The sequence below is a fragment of the Canis aureus genome, chromosome 36 (assembly GCF_053574225.1).
Source record: "Canis aureus isolate CA01 chromosome 36, VMU_Caureus_v.1.0, whole genome shotgun sequence".
Lineage (NCBI taxonomy): Eukaryota > Metazoa > Chordata > Mammalia > Carnivora > Canidae > Canis > Canis aureus.
Window position 1 is genome coordinate 19,963,826 of NC_135646.1, and position 27,495 is coordinate 19,991,320.

General features: G+C 45.3%; 1 long non-coding RNA gene across 2 annotated transcripts in view; it reads left to right on the top strand.

The window, feature by feature from the left end:
* The window catches only part of LOC144306280 (uncharacterized), a 173,257-nt gene extending 148,309 nt beyond the window's left edge, over window positions 1-24,948 (top strand). For both annotated transcript variants that reach the window (XR_013373350.1, XR_013373351.1), the window contains 3 exons: window positions 18,966-19,148; window positions 22,893-22,990; window positions 24,377-24,948. This is a non-coding gene — a long non-coding RNA (uncharacterized LOC144306280). The remainder of the gene's footprint in view (window positions 1-18,965; window positions 19,149-22,892; window positions 22,991-24,376) is intronic.
* The last annotated feature ends 2,547 nt before the right edge of the window (window positions 24,949-27,495 follow it).

Sequence of the window (27,495 nt, forward strand, 5' to 3'; positions counted from 1 at the left end):
CGACGGGAACCAGGCTGATAACTTGGTGTTGGGTGGGGGCTTGAGTGGAGGGCCATCCAGGGCCCTCAGTTTGGGGATGGAAAAAGTCAGGTACCGTGGATGGCTGGGGTGGCTGGGGGTGGCTCTTGTTGCCTGGGCAATCAGCTCCTCTCACATTTTCACAAGTTCCCTTCTGTTTTCATTAGGATCAAGGCTTCCTCAGCAAGTACACACCCAGAGTGAGCGCTTTCTCCTTTCCAAAGCAGCTGTGCCAGGCCCCTTGCAAAGGATGGTTCTTTGGTCTTCTTTAAGGCCCTGGGCATATGTAAACTAGGTCCTGGCATTTGTCTTTGGAAACCTGAGGAGGGATGGTCAGGTATTTAGAGGCCACATCAGGCAGTGGGGAAATTCTAAAAGTAGCCAGAGGCCCTGCAAAACAAGCAGGAAAGAGGATAATGGTAGAGCGGGCGGTTTTAATTTCATTTTAGGCTGACCTGGGGATGTGGGAACGGCCGGTGCTCACTGGCTTTGTGTGGGCACTGCCTGGGTTTTGTAGCCACAGTCGCTTGCAGTCCTGTTAAAACAAATGACTGTGATTAGGAGGGAAAAGTGGAGAGGAGCCGAGTAAGCTCCCACCCACCACCCACGGGAAACAGGAGAGAAATAGAAACAGATGCTTCGCGCTGGCACTGGCTCTCATGGGCAGACTGTTGTCATGCTCGACTGGTTTGGCTAGTCAGCCAGAGGGAAAGAAAAGGGAAGGTCTCTTCTCACACTGGTTTGTGGAACAGCCTCTGGGGCTCTGGGTTCCCTCCTGTCCCCAGGGAGCTGGCTTTTGGGGAGGGGGTTGATGGCCTAAGAACAGCAGCAGTTGCTGGGGGCTGGGAGAGAGGCTGGCCTGAAACCTTGCCTCCCTGCTCAGCAGGAGTGCCCACGCCAAATGGTCCAACAGAGCAGAGCTGGCTCCCCTCCTTCCTTCCTGAAGACTCTGCTGTCAGCCTTTCATTTCCTGTTCGCCATGCCTGGATTCTGGCCTTCATCTCTGGGTTGCCCAGAAGAAGCTCCAAGCCCATGCAGCCCCTCTCTCACTCATGCCAGAAGGGACTAAAGCAGAGTAGGAGTTTTTATATGAAGGAATACAACTCAACAATGACAAAGACCACGCTACCCCTCCATTCAACTACACGAACCAGTGTCCCAGGCAAAATGTTACATAAAAAAAAGCCAGATGCCAGAGTATGTACTGATTGCACTCATGTGGGGTCTTAGAATAGGCAAAATTATCTATGGTGACAGAAGTCAGAAGAGTTGTTCATTTTGGAGCTTGATGTTAACTTGGAAGGGGTACAAGCGAGCCTCCTAGAAATATGCTATGGTTGATGTGTGCGTGGGGGGCTACATATCTGTAAGCGTCTACAAAAATTCATCAAACTATCTAAGGTTTGTGCACTTTATTTTTTTTAAGATTTTATTTATTTATTCATGAGACACACACACACACACAGAGGCAGAGACACAGGCAGGGGGAGAAGCAGGCTCCATGCAGGGAGCCTGACATGGGACTCAATCCTGGGACTCCAGGATCACGCCCTGGGCCAAAGGAAGGTGCTAAACTGCTGAACCACCCAGGGATCCCAGATTTGTGCACTTTAATATGCACAAATAAAAAAATTTTTAAAAAAGGACTTTAATATGCACAAATAAAAAAATCAATAAAAAAATCAAAAAGCATAAAGCAAACAAACAATAGGCTGTGAAACAGGGTAGGCATTGCCTTCCACCACCATCTTGAATCACTTGTCCTGACTTTTCTCAACTTCAAGATGAGTATGAGCATATTTCAGAGATTACTGTTCTAGGCAATCTCTTTATTTTTTTTTATTTTTTATTTTTAAAAGATTTTATTTACCCATTCATGATAGAGAGAGGGGCAGAGACAGGCAGAGGGAGAAGCAGGCTCCATGCAGGAGCCCGATGCGGGACTCAATCCTGGGACTCCAGGATAACGCCCCGGGCCAAAGGCAGGCGCCAAACCGCTGAGCCACCCAGGGATCCCCAGGCAATCTCTTTAAATGTACTTTTCTTGGGGTGCCTCTGTGGCTCATTCAGTTAAGCATCAGATTCTTGGTTTCAGCTCCAGTCGTGATCTCAGGGTCATGAGATCCAGCCCCATGTCAGGAGGCTCTGTGCTCAGCGAGAAGTCTACTGGAGATTCTCCCTCTCCCTCTGCCCCTCCTCCCTGCACTCTCTCTCTCTCTCTCTCAAAATAAATTAATTTAAAAAATAATAATAAATTTACTTTCTTAAGAGTTCTGACTTTCCAGGAACACCTGGGTGGCTTTGTTGGTTAAGTGTCTGACTTCAGCTCAGGTCATGATATCAGGGTCCTGGGGTGGAGCCTCATGTTGGGGTCTGTGCTCAGTGTGGAGTCCTCTTAGGTTTCTCTCTCCATTTCCCCCACTCCCAAGCTGCGTGTGGTCCCTCTCTCTCCCTCTCTCTCTCTCTCTCTCTCTCAAATAAATAAAATCTTAAAAAAAAAAAAAAAGAGTTCTGACTTTCCAGGCAGCATACTCTTCAAAGGAGTCCTTTTGTACTGCTGGATGTGTGAGGCGGGCCTCTAGGAGTGAATCCAAGTGAGGAACGCACAAATCCTGTCTTCTAAATTGTCACTCCCTCCTCTAGCCTGGGCAGAAAATTGTAGTGCAAGGAGAGGAGTCCTGGGTATCTCTTGTGAGGGGGAATTTGTGGGTTCCTGGTTATAAGAACAGCTACTTGTGGGGGACGCTTGGGCATTCTCAATTCTCAAATCCTTGATCATTGCTAATTCACAGACTTCTCACTCACTAGGTTTTCTTTTCTTTTCTTTCTTTTTTTTTTTTTCTTTTGAGAGAGAGTTACTGAGCAGGTGCAAGCCATATTGCTACATGGAGTATACATCTGGCTTCCCCTCCTTGGCCAGCTTTTGGTGGGGCCAACAAGAGCGAGACAGACGGGCAGCTATTAGAGTTGGGGTGGTTATGGAGAGAGTGCAAGAGGCTCAAGTGATCGTTCCCAGGCATTCATTTCTCTTGAGTAATTGGGTGCTCCGTGATTAGGAGGGAGAGAGGGGGATCTGTCATTAACTTGTGTTTCCCAATAGCTGACCCTCTCACGGCTGCCGCAGAGGTGTTGGGAGGGCAGCGGAGTTTCAGGTGAGTTCCTGCCAACTGTTCTCTTGGCTGATCCTGTGGGGCAGAAGAAGACTGTAACAACCTCTTCTTCAAAGCTAGAATCCAACTAACTCTGCCTCAGAAAAGTGCTGACACACAGCCCGGATGCGATCAGACACATTTCTCCCATTTTCTGCTGCTCTCGGTGAAAGCTACTGGTGTTTGATGAGCGGAAACAAGCCGCCCTGCTGAGATTTCCTGCCAGTGCCAAGTGTTTCTGCCAAGAGTGCTGAGCCTCGCCATGGTGAAGAGGTATCTTTGTGCGGTCGGGCTCCATGAGACGGCCTCCCTGCAGGCTGGTAGGGCTGGTGGCGTTTCCTGACCTCTGTGTAGACGCCGGGGCTAGAGCGGAGGTGTGCATGTGCTCGCACGTGCCCATAACACACACACATCACGAGCCCCCAGGCTTGGGTGGAGGGTGGAGAGTCTGACCCTTTTTCAGTGCTGCCCTAAAGATTTGCTTGGAAATACTTTCCTTACCTGTCACATACTTTGCTTGGAAAACCTAAGGCCTGGGAAAAGAATAATTCCCCATCGAACTGTATCTTCCCTTTATTTTGGGGGTTTATTTTCCTTTATTTCTGAAGAACCAACCCGCAAGACTCCTACAACCATTTCTTTCGCGGCATTTCTTCTATCGATAATTCTGTGCAGTTTTCTGTTGGAGACAGGAGATGCTATTCATTATCTTTACAGTTCTGTGGATAACCCAGAGGCCTCCTGCTGTCTGTGGCAAAATGAAAACCAAAGCAAAAGAGCCCATGGATGGGGCTGGACACACCCTCCACTCGCATAGTTGGTGGCACATTAATAACTGTGCTAATTGCACCCACAGTGGTCCCAGCAACAGAAATTTCTCTGGTGCACCCCGGGCAAAGCCTACTAGTGCAGTGATAAAATGCTGTACAATTGCAGACTTTTCTGGGACTTCTAGGCTGAGTTGTTGCAAACCTCTTCCTGCCAGCCCTGTCCCTCCCCCACACAGAACTGCCTAGGTCCAAACTGCCCTGAACCACACTGACTTTTTCTTTTATCCCCTCTGATCCACTTTTCTTGAACAGCCATAAAGGGCTGCGAAAAGAAGACCTTAAACTCTTTTCCCTTCATTCTATCACTGTAGTATTATTTTATAATTCCTTTAGAATGGCCCAGGATGGCAGAGAGAAACAGGGAAGAGCTCTGCCCTTTATCTTGGCATCACAGGAATTTCCCTGTGGAACTTGGCTTATGCCAAAGCCCAAACGAAGAGGACAAAGGCCAAGCCACACAGCAGCAGCACCACTCCCAAACTTCCCAGAAGTTACCATGGATAGAAACTGGAATCCCCATTGGTTTTTCTTTCTAAAACATAACTTTCACTAAATACTATGAGTTGGCCACTGCTAAGACAATGGACCTGTCCAAGCATCTTGTCTAGGAATCAAGGGGAGAAAGACACTGTGGGGCCCAAGAACAGATGAATTGCCCCTGAGAATGGAAAACAAATGAGCCGAGGTACAAATGGATGGAAAAACAAAAGGAAGAGATTCCCTGAACAATGCTGACCATTGAAGGGAAGGGGGCCGTGGACGGAGGCCCAGGTCGTGGGACCAGCTGAGGAGTGGTGGGGAAGGCTAGGGTAGCTGTCAACACACAACGGAGGAGCAGTGTCTTCTCACCCTTGCCTCGTCATCCATGAAAACGCTGTGCTCCTCTTTCTTGCCTAAACCAGTATCTGCCTGTTGTTAGAAGGTTTTGTAGCCCTAAAATAGATAGTGATGCCAGTTTGCCTCCTGCCCCACCTGCTCCCTCTCCAGCTGGCTTGCGTCATGTGTTTACAACGGGTACAGGTATTTTCTGATATTGGGCACCAGGGAGGCCTGTGGTGATTTTTCAGTGGAACATAGGGACTCCAATGGAACTTGACCTCTTTGTCTCTGTGGACAGGTTTATAATGGAGCCAGCGGGGACACAATGGTCCTGGCCTCCCGCACCCCCCAGCAGGCGTGGTTGAGGGTGTTTCTTTCTCTCTAGAATACATGATCACCTTGCCCCTGGGGCACATTCACAAAAGTCATTATGTGGGGATGTTTCTGTAGATGTTGAGGAACGGGGGAATGCAGGGAGGAGTCTCTTCCACCTGGAAGCCACTAAGACTCAGTCCTCTTGCAGAGAAGTGGAGCCCAGATGGGGCAAGATTTGGAGGATCCCCTCCTTACCACCACAAGATTAGCCCTGCTGTCCACTAACAGTTTCTGGAAAGTTAGCCCGGCCTATGGTGTCTTCCTTTTGTGGTGGTTGTGGACTTGGGATTCTTGTTCTGTAGTTAATGCAGACTCTCTGGGAAGACTCATGTCTGGGACAGGAGTTCATTAGAGATAAGGTCAAGGCTTCTCATTTATGGCCAGAATGATTGGAGGTCTGAGATGGAGGAGACTATAGAGAGCTCCTGATTCCAACATCTTATGTCACTTGAAAAAACAAGGCCCCGAGAGGAGGGTAAGTGAATGATCGGGCCATGGTCATACAAGGGGTCTCAGAATCCGGAGTAGGGCCCAAGTGTCCCTTCCAGGGTACCATGTAAATCCCCATGTAGTGGGGCAGTTGTTGAGGAGGCTGGCATCAAGCTGCACCCTGTCTATAATGCGGGTGGAGACTAATGGTTTATTCTTGCTTATGTGCATATAAAGTGACAAATGCCTTTTTTTTTTTTTTTTTAATAAAGAAATAGCTGTCCATCCAGGGAGAATTAGACCTAGCCTCAGAAGGTTAGACTAGAGCCTGACAAAATTAGAGCAAACTTGTCAAAGGGCAGTTAGTTTACTCAGCTAGTTCTTATTGTGTGGCTGTAGCTAATACCCACTATGTAGGATTAGCTTTCTTTTTCCCTTAATGGGATTAATTTTCTCCCTGAAGGCAGAATGAGCTTCCCTCATTTTACCACAAACCTTTTCTTCCCAGGCTTCCATATGCATTTTTTCCCCCTCATGATCATTCCTTCTCCACAGAAGAGGCCACTGGGGCCCAGAGAGGTGACTTTCCCAAGGTAATAGCAAGAAGCAGCGTCAAAATTCAAATCCAGCTCTGTCAGACTCTACCACGTGGGTGTTCTCTGTGACATTTCTTTGTGGTCCTGCTGCCTTAGGCTACAGAGGCATTGGGAGGCCAGGCAGGAGACAAGAAACCTGAAGCAAGGAGTCCTGGAGGTTCCACATACCAGTGCCAAATGGCAACCTGGGCGTTCCCTGCTATGTGACCCAGCTTCCCTTTAATGCTGAGCCATCCCCAGTGTTTCTTCCAGGTCCCCTGGGACACCTTCTCACCTCCACTTGTCTCCCCCATATGTTGTTACTCTGTCCAGGCCTCAAAGTACTCTTAGGAGAAAACAACTTTTCATTATAACCAAATGGGTTAAGTTTGGTTCTGTATGCTCATTATACAAGCTCATCCCCAAGTGACCCAACTCCTGGGTATTTAAAAATACACAAGTGGACACACACACACACACACACACACACACTCCAAAATGGCATCTCTGCTCAGAAATAACAAAAAATAAGAGACACAGCAGTGTTGGGAGCAAATTTTGCTAATTCCTACCCCATCGGAGGAGCAAGAAGTTTTCTACACACAGAGAATGGGAAACTGCATTTCAGAAAAACTGAGCGTTCAAAGAAAACCAAGGGAGCATAGGGCAGTGTGAACAAGGGAGTTAGTATCAAGAAAAGGAGAAAATAGAGGTGTGAAAGGGAAAGATAGTGTTAGAAGGATGGGAATAAGTGGAGGAAAGCCAGTGAATGTTTATGTCTCCTCAAGTTAAATCAGCATCTGTGATCCTAAGTGTGGACAGGATGACTGGGATCCGGAAAGCAACTCTTAAATGTTCCTCTTTGGAAAGATGATGGTTATGGATGAAATATCTTAGTAATGAGTCATGAGCAAGAAAATCTGAGAGAAATCCCTTCTAAGGCAAGAGCAGCTGGGTCCTACAGCCATCATCACTTTTTGGTTAAAAGTTAATCGAAGTGTTGGCTGGAGTCCCATGTGGAGAAAGACCAGCAGTGAGCTGGTGCAGCTTAGGGGCCTGGTTGGCTGTTCCTCAGTCTATGTGCAGGAAGGCTGTGGGGCTGGGGTGCCTGGGTAGCTCTGTCAGTTAAGCACCTGCCTTCGGCTCAGGTCATGATCTCAGGGTCTTGGGATTGTGCCTGGAATTGGGCTCCCAGCTCGGCGGGAAGTCTGCTTCTCCCTCTGCCCCTCCCCCCTCAAATAAATAAATAAAATCTTAAAAAAAAAAAAAAAAAAAAGGAAGACTGTAGGGTTGAGGAGGGGCAACATGACTGTGGGCCTGGAGGGGAACAGAGATACAAAGTGTAACACATACACACAGACGCTGACTTTTCCAAAATCTATAGCCATTTAAATTGGTAGAATGATTAGAAGTTTGCAAAATACTTTTATATCATTTCACTTAAAAACCTTACCATAGGGCAGCCCAGGTGGCTCAGCAGTTTAGCGCCGCCTTCAGCCCAGGGCGTGACCCTGGAGACTCAGGATGGAGGCCCACGTCGGGCTTCCTGCATGGAGCCTGCTTCTCCCTCGGCCTGTGTCTCTGTCTCTGTCTCTCTCTGTCTCTCATGAATAAATAAATAAAGTCTTAAGAAACAAAAACAAAAAAACCTTACCTAGGGGCAGGGCAAGTGTGGGAAGGGAAGGAGCATTTTTTAGTTGAGGAAATAGGGCTCGGGTCGCTAGAGTGACACCCAGCTCACATAGTTTGGAAGAGTTGGGGACCAGGGTGGAACTGGAGATTTCAAGTCCACCCCACTTTAGACTAATATAGGTTTTCTCCTGGAGCTGGAGCTACAGAGCTCTTCTCCCTGCAAATGGATACCTAAAGGAAATTGAGTTTCTGTTAGTAAGGAAGAAAGGGACAGATGGTGATGAATTGGCAGCCAACAGATGCCCAGCACATATTCAATCAGTCCTATACTGAGGTCGTCAGGCTGTTTCTAGTTTTTTGCTTGCACACACAACACTGCAATAAATACTCTTGCACACGTGTTATCGCCCTCAGGTGCTCTCACTTCTGTGGGTTAGGTTTCCGGGAGGGGGACAGCTGGGACCAAGGGCATGTACATTTGAAGTTTCATTAGGCACTGCTTGATTCTTGACAGAATGATGTAGCATTCACGCTCCCCAGCAATGAGTGGGAAAGCCAGTCTCCCCACATCTCCAGCTTCTAACTTATTTTCCCACCCTTTTGGGCATCATTTGCTGATTGCCAATCAGACATGCTTATAGTGGCCCACTGAGTTACTATTAGCTAATTGCCTTCAGACACTTGACTTCTAAAAGACATCTGTTGTTTAAAAAAATTTTTTTTATAGATTGTAACTTATTTTATTATCTATTATTAAAAAAATCTGTAAATTCCAGGATAGTTAGCTTACAGTGTTATATTAGTTTCAGGTGTACAATATAGTGATTCAATCATTCTATACATTACTCAGTGCTCATCATGGTAATTATGCTCTTAATCCCCTTCATCTATTTTGCCCTCACCGCCCCCACCGCCCCTCTGGCAGCCATCAGTTTGTTCTTTATAGTTAAGAGTCTGGTTTTTGGTTTGTCTCTTTTTTTTGTTTGTTTGGTTTCTTAAATTCCACATATGAGTAAAATCATACAGTATTTGTCCTCCTCTGACTGACTTACTTCACTTAGCATCATACTCTCTAGATCCATCCATGTTGCAAATGGTAAGATTTCATTCTTATTTATGCCTGAGTAATATTCCATTGTGTATGTATGCCACATCTTTATCCATTCAGCTATTGATAGATACTTGGGCAGCTTCTACATTGGCTATTGTAAATAGTGCTCCAATAAACTTAGGGGTTCATAAATCATTTCAAATCAATATTTTCATATTCTTTGAGTACATACCCAAAGTAGTGGAATAACTGGATCATATAGGAAGTCCATTTTTAATTTTTTGAGGAACCTCTATACTCTTTTCCTTAGTGGCTGCACCAGTTTGCATTCCCAACAACAGGAGGACACAAGGGTTCCTTTTTCTCCACATCAAAAGACATCTGTTCTTTTTTTTTTTTTAAGATTTATTTATTTATTTATTCATGAGAGATAGAGAGAGAGAGTGAGACATGGAGACATAGGCAGAGGGAGAAGCAGGCTCCCTGTAGGGAGCCTGATGTGGGACTTGATCCCAGATCCAGGGATCATGCCCTGAGCCAAAGGCAGATGCCCAACCGCTGGGCCAGCCAGGTGTCCCAAAAGACATATGTTCTTAAACAACAAATGAAACTGGCCTGGAGTTGTGAGATTTCACCAAAGCTGCAACTGCCATAATCTCTGGAACTTGAGTTTAGATTCTCGATCTGCTGTTGAGGTGGTTCTTTCTCTTCATTTACTGGTATACACACTATAATGTGGCTTATCCTTGCTCTGTGGTCCTAAGCCACTTCTTAAAACATTCCCCCTATTTCTTGCATTTACCCTTAGAATATCTTGGAAAGTTTTTGTTTTCTTTCTGTTTTTGCCTTTGACCAGTTCAGAGAGAGATGCCAGGCCACTGCCATGCTGGTCACACCTGTCTGGCCAGGAGCAGCTGGCCTCAATAGTAATTGCCTCAATGTTGGGGGAATTAGTTTAAGAGAAAAGACTGAAGTTTAGACACATATCTATGTTGCCAATTCAAAGCCTATCTTGTAGGCCATGGCTAACGGTCCTTTTCAGCAAGATGATAGAGCTTCTACGTGTCATTATGCCTTTGTTCCACACAGCAAGTGACAATGACAACTGCCTGGTAAACCACAAGCCATTCAAGATCCCAACACAGTTCTCCAATATCCTTTGCCTCAGCACCACAGCCTGTATTTGCATGCTTATGTTAACAGTGGATTTCTTTATCACTGGTATTCTTGTTCCAGGGATCAGTTCTTGGATGCAGAACATATCACATTTTCTGGGATCATATTAAGAATCTGAGTTTAAGAAATTCCTGGCAATGTTTGCAAGGCTGTTTATTCCAAGCGTGTTGTTGTTGTTGTTGTTTTAATGAATGTAAATGCACCAACTGCTGGAAATTTATGTCTGAATGGGCATAGATTACAGTGTCATCAACATTTTACCATCTGTTAATTCAAGTAGAACAAAAACTTTGCTTTTCAAATATGCACACTTATGCCTTTCATCCAAGTTTCCCTCTTCCTAGCTATCTCACTTGTGGAGCTCGCTTCATGAACTTGAGGGTCTTAAATTTTATGCACAAATCAGATTTTGGTAATTTAAGTACTTTCACTATATCTTTATTGAGTTCCTCCTCTGTGTGAAGCCCTCAGCAGGTTATAGTGAATCACAAGAACTTTCTAGGTACAAGAATCCTGCCACTGAAATCTTAGGAAAACCAACACCTATTCCATGTAACTTGGCGGGGGCGGGGGTTGAGAGTTGGTTGTGGCACTAAAATAGAATAGATTTTCTTTAAATCTTGCCTCTAACTGCATGACCTTGGGCAAGTTCCTTTCCTTTTCTGTGCTTTGGGGTAATAATTGTACTTAACTCATGGGTTGTGAGGATTAGAAGAGATAATCAACATAAAGTTCTTAGGATAGAATAGTATCTATAGTCAGTGCACAATACCAATTGTTATCATTTTTTTTGTTATCATTTTTGAAGAGAAGGTAGTTTTGCATAGAGGATATTTCCTTCCTCTGGTTTAACTGTGCTCATTGGCGGGAAAGAAGATCAGAAAGAAGGCAAGTAGAGCCCAGAGAGGTGTCCAAGTGTATGTGTGTATGTGTGTTGAAAATGTAGACCAAAGGGGGGTATTAGACTGTATAAACTATAAAGAGCCAACAGTGGTGAGGAAGTGGGGATATGGATGGTGAGTGAGCAGACCATGTTAAGAGAGCACCATGCTCAGTGTCTTGGGAGGAGAAAACTGAAATGTGGTCTAGCTACAGGTATAATACTGGAGAAGAAAGGTCATCAGTGTGGAGGAGAGCATAGAAGAGGGTTGGCAAGGGACTGAACAGATTTTTTTGTTTTTTGTTTTTAGATTTATTTATTTATTTATTTATTTATTTATTTATTTATTTATTTATTTATTCATGAGAGACACATACAGAGAGAGGCAGAGACACAGGCAGAGGGAGAAGCAGGCTCCATGCAGGGAGCCCGACGCAGGACTCAATCCCACAACTCCAGGATCATGCCCTGGGCTGAAGGCAGGTGCTAAACCACTGAGCCACCCAGGGATCCGCTGAACAGGTTATTGACATGAAAGTTGAGGGCACCAAGGATGACAACAGGGAAAAGAGAAAATGTGAACCAGGAAGAATCAGAGACCTGGAGAAGGTGGTGTGACCGGATGATGAGGATTTGGCATGACTGACCGCACAGACTTTTTTCTTTTTTTTTTATAAGATTTTATTTATTTATTCTTGAGAGACAGAGAGAGGCAGAGACACCGGCAGAGGGAGAAGCAGGCTCCATGCAGGGAGCCCGATGTGTGACTCGATCCCGGGACTCTAGGATCACACCCTGGGCCAAAGGCAGGCACTAAACCACTGAGCCACCCAGGCGTCCCACGACCACACAGACTTGATGTGCTTTTCCTTCCTCTGTGTGTTGAGGACTCTGGCAAAGGAAAGGCAGTGAGAGGCAGGATGTTGATTAGTGTAAGCAGGTTGCATAAGATGAGGGAAAAATCCAGAATAAATGGACAATGAAGTGGTTTCTACAGGGTACTGTGGAAAGGTGGGGAGTCAAGAGATTTCCCCCCCTGAGAAAAAACAAGTGGGAGATGAAACACAGCTGGCTGGGCATGAAGATTTGTGTGGGGTGGAGATGCTGTGGGGGTTCACACACATGCAGTCAGCATAGGTGGAGGAGCTGAGACATAGTAAAGGGAGAGGTAGTTTATTATTTATTTAAGATTCACCTATCTTTATTTTAAGATTTTATTTATTTATTTGAGAGAGCAAGCATACATGAGTGGGAGGGAGGGGCAGAAAGGGAGGGGGAAGCAGACTCTCCATGGGGCAGGGAGCCCCAAGCAGGACTTGATCACAAGACCCTGGGATCATGACCCGAGCCCAACGTAGACACTTAACCAACTGAGCCACCCAGGCCCACCCCCCCTTTTAAGATTTTAATTATTTATTTGAGAAACAGCACCTTTCTTTATTTTAGAGTGAGATATGGGTGGGAGGAGAAGGGAGGGAAGGAGAGGCAGGGAGAGGGTCCTCAAGTAGACTCCCTGTTGGGTGGGAGCCCTGAGATCATGACCTAGAGGGGGCCGCTCAGCCGACTGAGCCTCCCAGGCGCCCTGGGGAGAGGTAGTTTAAAAATCTCTCTCCTTGGAGAGTCTATGGCTCTGCCACAACAGGCATGAACAGCACAAAAAATATAATAATATAATATAATATAATATAATATAATATAATATAATATAAAATAAAATAATTAAATTAAATTAAATTAAATTAAATTAAATTAAATTAAATTGAAAAGAAAGAAAGAGGAAATGAATCTACTGGATTACTTTCAACTCCAAGGAGGAGAGGAGTGTTTTGTTCCCTGGAGGTCTGTGCAGCCGACCCAGCCTCTCCCTCCCCACAGCCGTGACCCCCACGCCACCCGCCCTGTGTGGCCCTGCAAGCCAGGGGCTCCCCGATGTGGGACCCACCTGGCCGAGGCTCAGGCAGTCCTGGCACCAGCAGGGATGCGAGCTCATCATATCATTAGAAGAAGAAAGGTAGGGATCCTTGGGTGGCTCAGCGGTTGAGCGTCTGCCTCCGGCTCCGGGCGTGATCCTGGAGTCCTGTGATTGAGTCCCGCATCGGGCTCCTTGCATGGAGCCTGCCTCTCTCTGTGTCTCTCATAAATAAATAAATAAATAAATTTAAAAAAAAAAAAAAAAGAAGAAGAAGAACAGTAAACAGGGATAGGGGAGGTGAGCAGGCCTCTGTGCTTGCTGCCTCCCTCGCGTCTCTCCCGGCTCCCCGCTCCCCTCCTCTCGGCCTGTCCACGTCCACGGCTGGCTGTGGGCCAGCGCCTCCCCCGGGCCCTCCCGCTGCTCTTTCCCCAGCATCTGAATCGGAATCTGCAGGGCTTCCAAGGGCCTTTAGCCAAAGATAAAATCGTCCTTCCTGATCTTGATTTTCACACTCTTCCTTCCCGAGTCCTCTGTTTTCTCTGGCTCAGTTTAACTCTCGCTCTTCTAGGGCCCAGTCTGGGAAGCTGCTCTCTGAACCCGCGGTGCCTTCTCTCCCTCTGAGTCATCGCCTGTCTTGTGGCACCTGCCGGGAAGGTACTCTGGCTTCACCCCCCAACCGGCCTCGCCCCCCAGAGACGCCAGAAAGCACATCAGTTGCTCGCCTGTTTCTGGTGCCTTCAAAACCGAATTGGCGACACCCTTCAGCTCCCTTCACTGCTGGCTCCACAGAGACACAGCCTCTCTCCTCTGTGTTGTATAACTGCCAACTCCTCAGTGTTTCTGGGTTTCTCTTGTCAGTGGCCAGTTAGGCCCTCGCTTCCAGGTTACTCTCTTAGGGAGGCGTTCTGTTTCTTATACAAATCAAGCCATTTAAAATGTTTAACTGCCCCCCCAACATTTTTTTTTAATTTTTTATTTATTTATGATAGTCACACAGAGAGAGAGAGAGAGAGAGGCAGAGACACAGGCAGAGGGAGAACCAGGCTCCATGCACTGGGAGCCAGACGTGGGACTCGATCCTGGGTCTCCAGGATCGCGCCCTGGGCCAAAGACAGGCGCCAAACCGCTACACCACCCAGGGATCCCCCCCCAACATTTTTATATCTTCCTGCCTTGCTTTATTATTATTTTTTCTTAGCATTTTCTTCTTCTGAAGAAGAAATTAGATATTAGGGTCTTATTTTACTACATATTTTTCATTTATTTACTTGTTTATCACCTGTCTCCTCCACTGGAATACAATATCTGTGAAGACAAAAGATTTTCTCCATGTGGTTGTCTGTGGCACTTCCAGTGTCTAGAAGAGTCCCTGGTCCTCGTAGGCATTCAGGAAATGTTTACTGGATTTACTGGATGGATGGATGAATGGATGATCACACCCATGCCTTCTCCCAGGATGGGGCCCTCCTACCTGTTTGCTTAAGTTTTGTCTCTGGACCCTCCTCTGGGGTTAATGGGTTTGTAAATTTGACTCACTAACTGGCAGGGCAACTGAGGACTTGGTGCAGAAAGGGGTCTGAGGCCCAAGAGGAGCCCCTCTGAGGGATGAGGAAAAGCAGGCCCAATATTACTTGGGAGCAGCTACTGCTCTGAGAAACAAACTGGGTGCTGCTAGGATGAGACTGGGTCCTGGGGCAAGTATCCTCATCTAAAGAGAGAGCCGTCAACCTGTCTGGGAGGGGCCATTTGGTTCATGAACTGTCATATGTTGGCTTTAATTTTTAAAAATATTTTATGTATTTATCTGAGAGAACAGGGAGCAGCAGGCAGAGGGAGAAGGAGAAGCAGACTCCCCACTGAGCAGAGAGCTCGATGTAAGGGCTCCATCCCAGGACCCTGGGATCATTACCTGAGCCAAAGGCAGATGCTTAACTGACTAAGCCACCCAGGTACCCTGGCTTTAATATATTTTTTTAGATTTATTTATTTATTTGAGAAAGAGAGTGAACACCAGAGGAGGGGCAGAGGGAGAGGGAGAGAGAATTTCAAGCAGACTCCCCGCTGAGGCATGGAGCCCCACACAGGGCTCAATCTCATGACCCTGAGATCTTGACCTGAGCCAAAATCAAGAGTCAGATGCTTAACCGGCTGAGCCACTCAGGCATGTTGCCTTTAATTTTAATAATGTTCAAGGGCCAGAGTTTTTTAAAAGATTTTATTTATTTTTTGAGAGAGAGAATGAGGGAGAGAGGGACAGGCAGGGGTAGGAGCACAGGGAGAGGGACACTCAGATTCCCTGCTAAGCAAGAAGCCTGACTTGGGACTTGATCCCAGGACCCTGAGATCATAACCTGAGCCAATGGCAAACACCTAACCTACTGAACCACCCAGTCACCCCCAGTCACCCCCAGGGTCCAGAATCTTCATTTCAGGGGCAGATAAGTTGCAGATGGCTTGGTTTAGCTTCTTCTGGCCTCTGGAAGCCCACCTGGCTCAGGCTTGGACCTTTGTGGAACCAGTGACAGTGTGGGTTAGGCTGAGAAGGAACCAGCTGGAAAGCATGTGTACTGCAAGGGTTGGGGCTGGGAGGGACAGGCGAGTAAGTATGGTTGCAGGCTGGGAGCCAGATGGGACTCATTATTCAACAGTTCAGGCTGAATCCAGGATGAGGGTGGAGCAAGCAGTTGATAGAGAAGCAGACTAGGGCCTGGCACAGCACCGTAGCATGAATTAGAAAAAGGAGTTGCGCTGTGTGTGTTAGAAGAAGACAACAGGAAAGGATGTCCCCTCACAACTGCTGCGGGTACCCTGGTAGGGACAGGAGAAAGCCAGCCAACCCCCAGGACAAGTCAAGGACCTGGTGCGAGATTACCCAGCTGGAAGACACTGAGCCCGGAGGATGAGAACTCTGGTCCATCAAGGAATGGAGTCCAGGTGAGGAGCCTGGTCATGGCAGAGCGAGGCTGGGCCCAGTTACCAGGTAAAAAGGCACCAGAAACCCAATTCGTGGGAATTGATGTATGCCCAAGTATGTCAGCAGTGGGAATAACTCTAGGGTAATGAAGAGATCCCAAATCCCTGCCCGCACACAGATGGCTCTCCGCACGGGAGAGCTGCCGCCACAGCCGCAGGCAGCCAACAGGCGGGGACAGCAGTCCTGGCTTCTAGATTTGTCCTGCAAAGATCCACTTGCGTGGTTGACTGTAGTTTGGTGACTCTGCGAGTGCAGTCCCAGGATTAGCAGAATCCTGTCATCTGGGAACTTGGTAGCCGCAAATTCTCAAGTCGGCCCCAGACCTACTGAATTAGTAACTCTGGGGGCGGGGCCCAGAATCTGTTATTTCAACAAACCTCCCAGATGATTCCGATACACTCTAGTTTGAGGATGCTCCTACAGCAGGAGAGCTCAAGCTCCTGTTTGAGAGGCTGAGGGAGTAGGAGACTACCAGGTCTTTGCAAGACCAGTAAGGCAGACGTTTATGGGAAATGTCTCCCCTGCAAAACAAAGGCAAAGATTCTGGGTTGAGGCTTGGAGAACAAACTTGTGGCTGGAATTTCTTCCCCCTTAAATAGCTCCGGGGGAGCTTTTCCGTAGCCCTGATTCTAAGCCCAAGGTATCCTTCCTTAGAGGGAGAGGCTTGGTATTGAAGGCTACCAAATAACTATTATTTATTTTGTTGGGCATGATAATAGTATTGTGGTTGTATAAGACATGTCTTTATTTCTTTTGGAGATGCAGATTGAAGTGTCTAGGATTTAAATGACATGCGATCTTGGATTTGCTTTAAAATAAAACATTTCAGCAAAGGTGCAAAAGGAAAAAGCAAATGTGGCAAAATCCTGTTAATTGTTGAGTCTAGGTGAGGTATATAGGGGGGTTGATTATATTACTATCTCTACTTCTTTACATATTTGATATTTTTCATTATAAAAAGCACAAAGATCTAATGTAAAATATGACGATGATAGTCGATAACACTCTATCATGTGATTGAAATTTGAGTAGAGAGTGGAACTTAAATGTTCTCATTAAAAAAAGATAAATATGTGATGGGGCACCTGGGTGGCTCAGCTGGTTAAGCGTCTGACTCTTGATTTCATTTCGGATCATGATCTCAGGGTTGTAAGATCAAGCCCCTCGTTGGGTTCTACTTTCAGTGGGGAATCTGCTTGAGCTTCTGTCTCTCCCTCTTCCTCTGCCCCTCTCCCCAGTTGTGTGCACTCTTCCTCAAGTAAATATGTGAGATGATGGATATGTTAGTTAACTAGCAGGGGGAAAATCTTCTCATAGTTTATTTGGATACCAAATTGCCATAATGTACACTCTAAATACTTTACGATTTTGTCAATCATACCCCAGTAAAGCTGAATTAAAAAAAAAAAAAAATCATGAAATAGGGACACCTGGGTGGCTCGTTGGTTAAACACCTGCCTTTGGCTCAGGGTGTGATCCTGGAGTCCTGGGATCGAGTCCCACATCAGGCTTCCTGTATGGGGCCTGCTTCTTCCTCTGCATATGTCTCTTCCTCTCTCTGTGTGTTTCTCATGAATAAATAAAATAAAATAGCATGAAATAAGCTAAGAGGCAAACAATTGTTAAATGCCCAGCTGAAACCAACCTCATTTTCCTCAGCTGGCTACGGCCTTAGGTCGGGTGCACTAGAGAGGCCTGTCTTCTGGAGTGCAGTACAGTAGCAAACCGTCAGCCTCTGCTGCCCACTCAGCCTCTTAAACCCAGAGGCCCCTGCCCTGCTTGTGCTCCAAATCCCAGCCTGAAGCTTTCACAGCAGCACGGAGTGGCTCAAACCTGCACACACCTGTGGGAACCAGAAATGGCCTAGCTTGAGCTCAATATTAGGGGAAAGGGAAGTTCTGCATCATTAAATTACTTAGGCCCCAGGGAGGTGGTCAAGTGTTGCAGAAGGAAAGGAAAGGAGACCTGTCTCCCAGCTCCTCACCCAGCTGCTGGTAGCAGGGGTTGCCTCCCCTCAGGAGAATGCTGGCCGGGCTCAGCCTGTCTTTTGGGACTTTTCTGAGGGTTGCTTAGTCTTTCATTCCATGCCATTTAGTACTTATTTATTTATTTATTTGAGACAGAGAAAGAGGGATAGCACAAGCAGGAGGGGCAGAGGGCGAGGGAGAGAGAGAATCCTAAGTAGATTCCACGCCAAGCACAGAGCCTGACACAGGCCTCCATCCCAGGACCCTGAGATCATGACCTGAGCTGAAACCAAGAGTGAGACGCTTAACTGACCGGACCACCCAGGTGCCCTGGGCCCTTTAGGATTTTAACATGTAGGGCTTTGTTGTTGTTGCACCATACAAAGTGGACTGCCTTATTTTCCTCATTCTCTAATTTCTCCTTAGGGATTTCTTGGTGGGTAATTCAGAGGCCTGGAGGGAGCTCCAGAAATTGAGCAAAAGCTCAACATTGGGTCCTCCCATAAGAATTTCTACTGTCTTCTGGAAGAGCCCATCTTGTTACTGTTGACTGGGAGAGTTCATTTCCTTCCATAGACTGCCTGTGCTACAAGCAGAGCGTGAGCTTTATCCCAGTTCTCCAAGTCTCTCACGGGCACAATAAATCTCACAGAGCATTTATCTTTATAGATTGACCCTAGAAACCTCCAGGCTGAGAGACTATTTTCCATCTTGATGTCCTGGGCCGCTTCAGCATTTGCTCATGGAGTAGAACATCCATGCTGGTTTGACGGGGGAAAGCTCTTTATTTTCCCATTAAAAAAAAATTAAGGATCTTCTTTCATTATGGAGGTCAGGGAACAGACCACAGTTAATTACATTGGCTGCATTTTTGCATTCTCTGAGCATTTTAGAGTTCCCATTGCTAATTGCCCATGATGTTTTGGTAAAATAGGCCACAGGTTCACCCCTTCGTCCCAGAAAAAGAAATAGGAGCATGAGATTAGTCAACAGAACAAGGATGCCAGGAGTTCTTAGGGGATGTCTGGGGGCTCACATTCCTTTGTGTATTTCTTCGTTTGCTTATTTTATATTATTATATTTAGTAATCTCTACACCCAATGAATGCTCTTCTTACTGAACCATCCAGGCAAACCTGTGCCTTATTTGTGCCTTATTTGACACCATTTTTTATTGAGTTTCCACACAGGTCGGTCTCTGCTAGCCCTCAAGATGCCCAGGTGAGAAGACGTGGACTCTGCCCTCAAGTTGTTCCCAGCTGAGAGAAAAGGGAGAAGCCAACACTCAGGATGTGCTGGGATGGAGCTGGCTGTGGAGTGGGTGGGTAGACGGGACTCCCACCACACCTCCCTGGGAGAAGGGTATGTAGGATACCACCTGGGCTCTGAGCTCTGCTTTTACTAGTTTCTTAACCTCTGTTTCTCCCTCTGTAAACTGGGGATAAAGCAATGGTGACCGGATAGGCGTGATGGGAGGATGAAATGACATCATGCAGGTAAAGTGACTTTGTATTATTATTAATTAATTACTGTATTTACTACCTTGTGTCTTGTTCTGTGTGCATGATTTCAGAACTTACTAGTTTGTAAACTCCTTGAAGACCACCATCCCAATCCAACCATGTCATCCTTCTAAAAAACCCTGTAGGCTCCTCCTTGTCTTCCTAATTAAGTACAAATGTCCCTCACAGACCTCTGAAATATAGTAACAATGACTAACGTTAACTGAGTACTTACTGAGTGTCAGGTGATTTCTAAGCACTTTCACATGCTTGTTTCATCCTCTTTCCTCCTTTCGTGTATTAAAATCTTAAATTTCCAATATGCACCAAACTTTCTACAGAAGCGGGTTAAGGGAAAAGTCCTTAACAGGGGAGTTTGAGAATCACCTTGGGCCACCCCCTACCCCAACATTAAAGGACCTGGCTCAATTATTCTCCTGTATCCATTTGAATGGCAGTTAATACTGGAAAGAATTTGGCTTCAGTGGCCCCATTGCCCCAGGCGGGTTCAGATAAGAGATTATAATTGTTATGGAGCCAGCCTAGTCCCCAAGATTGAAGCAGAGATAATTCTTTGCTCTTTAACATGAAGCTGGAGTCCTTTGGAGACAAACTGGAGAAAGAGGAGTGAGGAGCAGGGGAGAAGAGAGACCTGTTTAATCTCTTTATTTTCAGGAAAACAATCCTTTTAATGATTTGCCCCTTTAATTTATAAAACAAACACAGCTGTGTCTTGATGCCCTTTATCTAATTTCAAAGGTGCTAACCTTTCAGCACGGGGCTCCAGAGGGGCATCCCAACGGGGAGACTCATAGAGGTCCCACCACGAGCTCAGAAATGCTGCCAGGAGTTGAGAAGCAGGGGCTGGGAAACCCATCCACTCCAGCACCAAGGCCCCTCTCACTGATAGCCAGTGAGTGTGCACCAGAGCTGGCACGTCTGTTTGCAAAAGGATTCAGCCTCAAACCCACAGTCCTTGGTCATAAAAACTCCTCACATCTCAGTAGGACAGGGCAGACAATAAGCCACTGTCCCCACAGTGTCCTTTATATGCCCATAAACCAGGGCTCTGGGGTTCAGGGGCTCTCCAACACATAGGATGATGCCTGGCACTTAGTAGGCCTCATGAAAGATTCAATCAAAAGGCATGTATGTTGGGGCATCTGGCTGGCTCAGTTGGGAGACCATGTGACTCTTGATCCTAGGGTTGTGAGTTCAGCCACATTGGGTGTAGAGATTACTTAAAAATAAACTTTAAAAAAAACAGGCATATGTGTTAAGTGCAATGTGGAATCATGGATTGGACATTGGAACAGTAAAAGACATTGGTGGAAAAATGGGTGGCATTTAAATCAAGTCTGCATTTTAGTTAATATCAATGGCTAACATTTTAATGTTTTTTTTAAAGATTTTATTTATTTATTCATGAGAGACACAGAGAGAGGCAGAGACACAGGCAGAGGGAGAAGCAGGGAGCCCGATGCGGGACTTGATCCCAGGACCTGAAGGCCACACCCTGAGCTGAAGGCAGGCGCCCAACCACTGAGCCCCCCAAGCCTCCCAATTTTATTGGTTTTAACCAATGTACTGTGGTTATGTAAGATATTAACATTAGATGTTCCTGTGTGGCTCAGTCAGTTAAGTGTCTGACTCTTGATTTTGGCTCAGGTCGTGATCTCAGGGTTGTGAGATGGAGCCCTACATCGGGCTCAGTGCTCAGCACAGGGTCTGCTTGAGATTCTCCCTCTTAACCCTCCCCTCACCCGCACCTACTCAAGAGTGTGGTCATGTGCTCTTAAATAAACAAATAAATAAAATCTTTAAAAAATGATGTTAACATTAGTAGAAACTGGGTATACAAGTAAAGGGTGTACAGGAACTCTCCATACTATCCTTGCAACATTTCTATAATATTCCAGAATGAAAAATTTGTCATTAAAAAAATTTTAAGGTTAGAAAAAAGACAGTTATGGAAGCACATGAAGAAATAAAACCTGACATAAAGATAATATGATCCCCGTGAAGCTTTAATAAAAAACATGTATTATCAGAGTTGCTGTGGGAATTCAATAAAAGAATAAATAACTTCTCAACTTCTACGGAGATACTCCAAATGATCCAGAGAGACAGGTTCCTATTTCAGGATCCTACGTCAAGGATGAACTCTTTGACGATTTTACCTTTAAAATCCTAAATATTTCAATTCTTTTCTGTATTTGTTTTATATAAAGTAGTGATTCTGTCCCCACAATTTCAAGTAAAAATAGATATTTGGGGAAGCCTTTCCAGTTAATTTTGTGGTTTTAGGTACCCCTTGGTTATACACTTGCGCAACCCGGAAGTATGCAGCCCTGTGATGATATTGAACTTAAGTGAAGCCCCATGTTCCAGGAAACAGCAACAACTGAGAAATCCCTTCCCCACCCTATGCCCTGGAAATGGCTAACTGCAAAGGATCACCCTGTCTGCCCTCGAATATTTCAAGATAATTCTTCTGCTTGACTCCTGTAAGACTTAGGGTTGACTCCCTTGTCTACCTGCCTGTAAAACCTCAGGCCTCTTCCTTTTCTTTGATATATTCCTCATTAATAAGCTTTCTCCCTGTTTCAGTAGCCTGAATAAAATCATCTTAAGTGTTCCCTGCAGTTTTTGGATGCCTCTTTGAAAAATTAGAGATGTATGAGACAGCCTATCTCAGTGGTTGGTTAATAGTAGGATGGGATGCCCAACTCAGGCCTTCCTTTACCTGTTGAAGCATCCTTCCCTCTTTATCCCCTTGCATCATATTCTGGGACTGGCAGTGTTCTGAGAGCAGGGACCCCTGAAGCTGAATTATCTCTCCAGGACCTAGCAAAGTGTGTGGCATGCACTAGGCCCCTAATCATTGTGTTTCAAATGAATATGTGATCTAAATTCTTACCTTCTTCTAGAAGTTTGAAGAGTGATGTTTCTAAAATTCTTCAAAAAAGACTTCCAGCTAGACTGTAAATCAGCACACTTTATACTGTCTCTGGCCCATGGGAAAGAAAATGGGCTGACACAATTCTAGTGAACAAGTTTTCTCTGGAATTCTCAGGGACTTGAGAGCAATATGATACCCTGTTTGGGACTCAGGAGGTCTGTTTCCTCTGGCTTGCATGGGATAGGGGCCATCTGAAAGTTGTGTGCTGGCTGCTGGATGAGTTTATAATACAGGGATAGGAAACACAAACTCAGAAGCCAGACTTCCAGGGTATGAGAGCCACCTCTGCCACCTTACTAGCTGTGTGAGCTTGGGCAAGTTATTTATCCCTCATGAGCCTCAGTTTCCTCCTCTGGAAAATGGGGATAATGATAATATACTTATCTATTGGGTGGTGTGTGTGTGTAAGTGCTTGGAAAAATATCTGACACTTGAAAAGTCTGTACAAATGTTAGCTTTTATTATTATATTTTATATGGAGACAAAGCAAAATGACCTCCCCTATGTATCTTTTTTTTTTTTTTTTTTTTTAACTTCTCTGTTTTCTCCTAGAAACATGCAGAAAGCCAGTAGAGCCTTGGCTCCAGAACCAACCAGCAGAGAAAGTATCTCCCCTGACTTGGGATATCTTCTATCTCACAGGGAGAAGACACTTTGAAAGTTCCTCACAGACCTGTCTATTGATGTTCTTGGTTCTACTCTTCAGATCTCAGCCAGTAATCAATCAGGAGTCCCCACTGGTAAGAAGGATCACCTGTGAGGAAACTCCGCCCTCTAATCCTCTCATCTTTCTCTGCTGTGGCTGGGGGAGCATCCACCTCCCCAAGACCAGGCTTTCTCTCCTCTCTTATAAAAGTCAGTGCCCCTCTGGACCAACATTCCCTTTGGTTTATGTCAGAATCAGACTCAAATTCTCCAGAAGAAAATGAATAAACACAGGGACCCAGGATGTAATCCAAGAAGAGAAGTTTCTATTTTAACTAAGAGCTCCTGCCCCAAACCAAATTGCCTTCTGTGGCAAGGCCATTTATAGTTGGGACCAGGAGGGGTAGTTAACAAGCATGAGAGAAAATGTCTTAGACTTGCTTTTATATGTGAAAGGGATAGAATAAATGGCTAGAATGAGACAAGTGTCCTGTAAGGAATGATATATTTATGAGGCACCCATTTGCTTCCAAAAATGACTTTAGGATGTTTAATATTAAGGAAATATGTACAAGAAAATCATATGTAAAAAGATACTTATACATAGATAACCATAGAGATATGGGAAATGATGATACATATAAATAGAAGAAAAGCCAAATATATACATAGATATGGTAGATGGAGATAAAACAAAAGAACCATCTATGCTAATATATTTGTTGCGATTGACATATTAAGTAAATATGGCTCTGGAATTTCTTGCAGCCAACACAAAAAAGGAAATACAATGGGATATATAACTTTCAAATGGTAAAAAGAAGTGTGTGAAATAATGGGATTGCCAAGACCCACAAAGAGGTATTAGGGAGAACAAATTTCTATGTTGCCAAATAATCCTACTAAAAGAATTCAGAAAAAAAAATAAAAAAAATAAAAGAATTCGGGTCAGAAACACCTCTGTACCTTCTTGTCACATGGTTTTTGTGTTTATAGTTGATAAAGTACCAGATATACTATGTCTCAGAATTAGAAGTGGCCAAGATGAGAGGTGAACAGCATCGAAAAGGATAAAAACCTGAAGGCATCCCTCACAGGCCAAACACTGAAGATATTAGCAGAAACATATCATCTTTCTAGAACGGCTTCAGCAATTTGTCCATTTAAGCAAATAATAAAGTCCTTGAGATGGCTTTGAATTCCATGAAGGATCCATTTCCAAAGACATGGATATCTCAATGTAGGCTCAGAAATGCATCCTTTGCCCAAAGAGAATACAGAGCCAGTGTAAAGTACTGTCCCCTGAGCTGAACAAGCCTTAAAAGACTGGTAAATGTTTTTTCTTTGCAAAAAAGTGAGAAGGGACACCAAAAGGAATTCTTCTAAAATAACAACTTATGCAGGCCAGGAGTATAACCGATACGGAGGTCAGCCTGACTCACATCTACACAATTCTCTTTTGACCTCTGCTCACCTCCTAGGTAGACCTAGATCCTGCCTATGTTCTCAAGAACCATGGCCACTGGCAACTGAAATACAGCTTAAGTGCTTGCTAATGGAGGAGCCCACCCCCCTTGGCCCAGACCCTCCCCCACCCCGGTGGGGCTACAGCGCTGAGAATCTATGAAGAAAGGCCAGCTTGCCCGTTCACCTCAGTTTGGGGGGGAAAGAGGTAAAGAACATTATCAGGTCAATTGAAGAGAGGATTGTATTAATACTAAATTTACTGAAGTTGATTAATATACTGTGGTTATGTAAGGGAATATTTTTGTTCTTAGTACATACACACTGATGTATTTAGGGGTAAAGAGCCATGATGTACCATTTTCTTTCCAAAGATTCAGAAAAATGTTTTATATAACATATGGATATTTGTAAACACTTATTTACATATATGTCTACATATATAAAGAGAGAGCAAATGATGAAACAAATGGGCAAAATGTTAATAGGTGGATCTAAGCAAGATGTAGGTATTCTGTGTCCAATTTATATTTTTGCAACTTTTCTGTGTATTTGAAATTATTTTCAAATAAAAATTCTTAAAATTTTATGTTCTTAGATTAACAACTCTTGAGGCTTTGTTACATAAACTGCCTTCTCTCCTTTTGATTTTTTTAAAAAGATTATTTATTTATTTATTTATTCATGAGAGACAGAGAGAGAAGCAGGCTCCATGCAGGGAGCTGATGTGGGACTTGATCCTAGGACTCTATGATCACACCCTGGGCCAAAGGCAGGCGCTAAACCGCTGAGCCACCCAGGGATTCCCTCCTTTTGACCTTCAAACGTCCTGAGAGAGGAGTCAGCCCTCCCTACCTCATTTCCCTGCCTGTAGGTCCTACCTCAATCCAGCAGGACTGTCCTCGGCCCACAACTCTCACTTCCCTGTCACACCTTTGGTCCCACCCCCAATGTGCCCCCACCCCACCCTGTAGTCTCTCAATAATCCAGATCCTTATCCTTTGTGAAGTGACCTCTCTATAGCATGCACTGTCATTGTCGACCATCCCTTCTACTTAGAACTCTTTCCAGAGCTTCTGCCCCATGATGCTCTGATGATGTCCCCTCACTCATTCCCTGGACCCAGTTCCAGTAAATGGAGGCTGCCTCAAGATTTGGTTTTGGGTTCTCTCTTCTCTTTTCACTTTCTCTCCCTTCTTTTTCAGCACTTGAACCGGAAGTGTGAAGATGGCAGTAGGAATGACTTCCAGAATCCTATCTTTAATCTTACTGTTCTCCCAGACTTCAGAACTCCATGTCCAACTGCCTTCATCTCAGCCCATACTCTTCCCTTTCGACTCAGTCCATTCTAAGGTTATTTTGTAGATCATTCAGACTCATGACCCCAACATTTTTTCTGTATCCCCTTGTCCCATGTCGGATCTTATTGGTCATTCTCCTCTGTAGTAAATCTCTAACCTCACCCTTCTTTTCCATAGCCTCTTCTCTGATCTAGTCAGGCCCTTATCATTTCTGTTTTCACTGTTAGAAAAGCCTGTAACTATTCTACTCACCTCTTATCCCTACATTTTTGACCTGCTAAGAATCTGTATTTCTAAATCTCTGATTGGATCACTCCTATGGAGACATCCTTTCATGGCTTCCCAATACCAACAAAATAAAATCCAAATATTTTAGCATTCAAAGTCCTCCATTAATTAAGGACACCTGGGTGGCTCAGCGGTTGAAACGTCTGCCTTTCGCTCAGTGCATGATCCCGGAGTCCCCAGATCGACTCCCATGCATGGAGCCTGCTTCTCCCTCTTCCTATGTCTCTGCCTCTCTCTCTCTGTGTGTCTTTCATGAATAAATAAATAAAATCTTTAAACAAAACAAAGTCCTCCAGTATTTAAATACACTCTGTCATTCTAACCTTGTCTTAAAGCACTACACACTCCATGCTGCTGGGCTGGTCACTGTGCCTTGAATCCCCTTTGCTTCTTCCTTTGCTTATAATGCCCAACCTTCCTATCATCCAAAACCAAACCCCAATGCTGCCTGTATTAAAGAGTTCTCTGGGTCCTCCCAAGTAGAGATAATCTCTCCCTCTTCTGGGTTTCCTTGTCTGGTTGTATCTCTGGTGTTTCTATTCTCCATGTGTCTTCATCACCCAAACCCACCTTCAACAGACTGCTCCCAAGGTAGGCTCCACACCTCTTACCTTTGGCACCTCACTCATTGTGGAGGCAATCAGTCTATGTCTATGCCTTGTCAGAAACCTCTGCAGACTTAGAATCTACGTTTGAGAAGTAAAAACTTTCTCCAGCCTTTTCCCCTTGTTGATTAGAACATCTCAAGTTTGGGGATCATATTTGCTTTTCTGGGAGTCTGGGATTTGAAGGTAGAGACTTTAAGGAGGTAATTAAGGTCAAGTGAGATCATATAGATGGGGCCCTGGTCCAATTATGCCTCTTCTTATACGAAGAGAAAGAGCCTCTCTCTCCCTCCCTACACAGAAGAAAGGCCACATGAGCACAAAGTAAGAAGGTGACCATCTACCAGCTGAGAAAAGGATCTTTACCAGAAACCAACTCTAATGGCACCTTGATCCTGAATTTCTAGCTTCCAGATCTGTAAGAAAATAAATGTCTGTTGTCTAACCCACCCACCCCCCACACACTCCCCAGGCTATGGTGTTTTTTTTTTTTTTTTGACAGCCTGGACAGACTTGACAGACTCAGGGGAATATAAAAGGGTAAGGAAGCAGAATTGGGTAGGGAGAGCCTTGGAACATCACAGACCTGGCCAAGTCTTAGCCAACCCAACAGGGAGCTCTGCAGCAGAGGCTGCCTGTGAGGGGAGTCCCAACTTAGCAGAGTCCGCCAGGCCCTAGTATTCCTGGGTGCTCAGTCACTGCCTGAGTTGGCCTCAGAGCTGAGGTGGGGCCTGAAGGCTCTAACACCTGGAGACTGTCGGCTCATGCACTCCTTGCAGCTCAAAGGCAAGTTGTCTCTTGAGGGGGAGCTCTGGGAGGCACCCTCACAGCTGCTGCCGATGCGCTGGTGAGGTAGACTGGCTGGAGTCCAGCAGGTGGGGAGGCATTGTTGTCTCCTCTGCCCCCAGAGCCGCTGATCCACTGAGTTCCTAAGCTCACAGG